This window comes from Cetorhinus maximus, chromosome 6 (genome assembly GCF_964194155.1).
Source record: "Cetorhinus maximus chromosome 6, sCetMax3.hap1.1, whole genome shotgun sequence".
NCBI lineage: Eukaryota > Metazoa > Chordata > Chondrichthyes > Lamniformes > Cetorhinidae > Cetorhinus > Cetorhinus maximus.
This window is the reverse complement of record NC_135884.1, coordinates 138,155,807-138,159,266: the sequence shown is the minus strand read 5'-3', so window position 1 is coordinate 138,159,266 and position 3,460 is coordinate 138,155,807.

Sequence of the window (3,460 nt, the reverse complement as noted above, 5' to 3'; positions counted from 1 at the left end):
AGAGATGGGGGCCAGTCCCACCTTAAAAGGTTCTGAGATCATAGAGTGAATGAGAACACTTTGTGACGCCTGCCCGCTACATTCTGGCAACAATGACAAGCACCGCCGAGGTGCAGGCATCAGTAATGTTTCCAGGGAGTGTGAAGCCAGACCATCACTGTGGTCTGAAGGCTGCACAGAGCACAGAGAAGAGGCCCTGGACTGAGACACCTGCCTTTATCTTGTGCAGAAAGGTTTCACATCCGAGTGACAAGAGCACTGCTCATCAGAACATGGAGCCACAGGCAGGGAGACATTTTTGGGAGTTTATTGACAATAGTGAACAATATGTACAAGTGATTAACACCCCTGCCCAGGCTGTGCAACTAATTTTCCTTAACTCTCCTAATCCTGCCGCTATGTCTTGGTGCTCCCCGGACATCCACAGCGGAGGTGGAGGCAGCCTGCTGACTGCAACACCCTGTCTATGACTTTGGCAGGAGTCCTCTGGAAGGTCAAGACTTGGAGTGCCCTGGCCTGCTTTCAGGGTCCTGCTGTGTGGCAGTGGCACCCTCCTCAACCAGTGGATCTAGAGCTGCTGAGGTCACAGGAAGGCGGGAGTTGGATGGGCCGGACACTGAGTCACCTGAATGGGATGGGCCCGGAGTATGCACCTGCAGATCCTCCTCCCTATGGGTGCCCGGAAGCTGTTGGCTGACTCCTTGAGGAGCAGGGGTAGCTGGAGTGAGATTGAGCTGCCCGTCACCCCTCTCGCGTACACACTGTTGGAGGTCAGTGATGGATTTGAGCCAGCGCAGCAGAGGAGCAAAGTCCTGGACCAAGGTCTCCATGGCAGCCGCCATCCTACCAGTGTTGACCTCGGTGCTTTGGCATGCCGGCACTATCACCTCAGACTGAAGGTGAATGGACTCCTCCATCGTGCTTTGCAATGAGAAGGGCAGCAGACATCCTTCCTGATGTTCCCAAGTTTGTATTTGCATCTCCAGCAACTATGACATGACTGAGTCCAGAAGCTTGTCATGCAACTCGGACTCAGCAAATTTCTGGCCTCCAGCAGTCCTCCGGGTGTCAGGAACCTGGGAAGACCCTGCTGCTGCCTGCAGTGGATCAGAGTGTGATGCGCTCACCAGATTGTGATCCCGGGATACTCTAAAGCTAGGTCCCACCGAGGTATGTGTCTCTGCACTGGTGGAGGGTGTGGGTGAGCGCTGTGACGGGACTTAAGGAGGGTGCCTCCAGATTCCTCTTCAGAGGTTTCTTTGGGGCTTGATTGGAGGCCCTGGATCATGGACTCAGTTGGCTGTTTGACAGATATGCCTGCGAAAGCAAGGAGAGATAATTAGTGCATGACAGTGGCCTGTGAAAGAGGACACATCACTTACTTGGTAGAGCAGCGCTGACCTCACTGTCAGCACAGGACCAGTCCAGATCGGGCCGGCCAGCTGGATGGCCCTGTTTTCAAAGTCCGTGAGGACCTTGATTTCAGGCATTCCACCATCAGTCTGTGACCTCTCTTTCTTGTTGGGTGCCAGCTTGACTTGCATGGATAGAGATGGTGAAAGTGTAAGCAGGATGCCTGCCAGGCCAGATGATAAATATGCCTGGCCTGTGTGGGTGGTGAGTTGTCTCATGGACTGGATGAGGACAATGATGGTGAGTTTGAGTGTGTGAATGGCGATGTCCCTTGAACTGGCAGAGAGTGAGGGCCCTGTGGATGTGTGCTGGGTTTGAGTGTCTGAGTTGAGAGTGATGAGAAGAGTGACTTACGTTGGTGGAATGGAGATCATTCATCCTTTTGCGGCACTGAGTGGCTGTTCTCTTCTGAAGGGCGTTAGCGCTGACCACTGTTGCCACCGCCTCCCAAGCTGGATTGGTCACGTTGCTGCCCATCCTGTGGCCAGAGCAGGGATACAGGACATCCCAGCGGGCCTCCACGGCATCCAGCAATTACTCGAGTGACCCGTCGTTAAAGCTCAAGGCTGGGGTCTCTTTTTCTTTGCTGGCCATGTCTCCTGGGCAGCAGCGGTGAGCTGGTGGCTGCCTTTTAAACATGGCAGCCGGTCTGATGCAACAGCGGGTTGATGGCGGACGGGCAAATGAGAGCCTGCCTGCCATGGAAACAGTGTGTTTCCCCGGAATGCATAAGTAACGTGGCGGGTTTGGGATAAGACGGCGTGAAAATCTGGCATCGCCGTAGTAAAGTGGAACAGCATTTTGCTTAGTGCAAATCTGGGAAAATTCCGCCCCAAGAATCTGCATAACACTACCAAAAATCAACCAAATTATGGGAAGAGGGAAAAATGTTCAGTCTGTCTTCATTCCTGACAGTATCATTCCTAAATTGGCTCAGCCCAATTCCTACGAAATCCAAGGCCCTGTATGCAATTTCATTTTAAAATTGTGTACTTTGTTCAGAAAAAATTTGCATATTGTTCCTTTCACCATCAGGAGATCGTTGTTAGAATAAACATGTTGTTTATTTACAAACTAAACTCAGCACCTACATTTGTGCGCACAACACAAAACTCTCTTTGCTCATCAGTGACTAATTCAAGACACTAAGGTAGCCTGCGCTACTCTGCTATTGGATATTAAGATCATGTGACCTTACATTATAATACTTGTCTACAAGGTATATTACATATCAGATTGCTGCAGGGATCTTACTGTGGGTAAATTGACTGCTGCTTTTCCTACATTACAAGTGATTACACTTCAAAAGTACTTCATTGGCTGTAAAGCACTTACGACATCCGGATAAAAGCAAAATACTGAGGATGCTGGAAATCTGAAACAAAACCAAAAAATGCTGGAAAAACTCAGCAGGTCTAACAGTATCTGTGGAGAGAAAAACAGAGTTAACGCTTTGAGTCTGTATGACTCAACATTCTGAGGTTGTTAAAAAATGCGACGGAAGTGCAAGTTCTTTCACATGCCTGGGAATGTCAGCAAAATTTCACATTTTATTAAGAGCAAAAATATGTCCTTTTGTAAGTGAATAAGTTGCATCATAAAAAGTAAAATACATCAGAATCTTGGAAAAGTACTGATGGTAAAGAACCTGCCTCTCTAAAATACAAACATTTCTTGTGCATTCAGGCAGAGTAGTAGGTTTGACCACTCTTTCCTGTTTTAATGCTGTTTGATAGATTAGTGAGAAGCAGACCAGTCAGTAGGGAGACAAACACAAAGTAACGAAATAATCCCTTTTGCTAGGATTTTTAGTTACCACATGTATTGTGTTATCAATCTGCCCTATGAACTGCTTCTGGCAAATTCCAAACTCAGCATTTTAAAACCAGCACAAGTTACTTTCTACATTGCTAGTAACCAAACCCCCTTTTGTTGTAATGTTCCTATTGTTATACTTACATTCAAAGACAGAATGAATGCCTAGATATTTTATGAATAATTCGTACATAAATGTCTGCAACAGGTAATCATTAACAAAGTAAAAGAA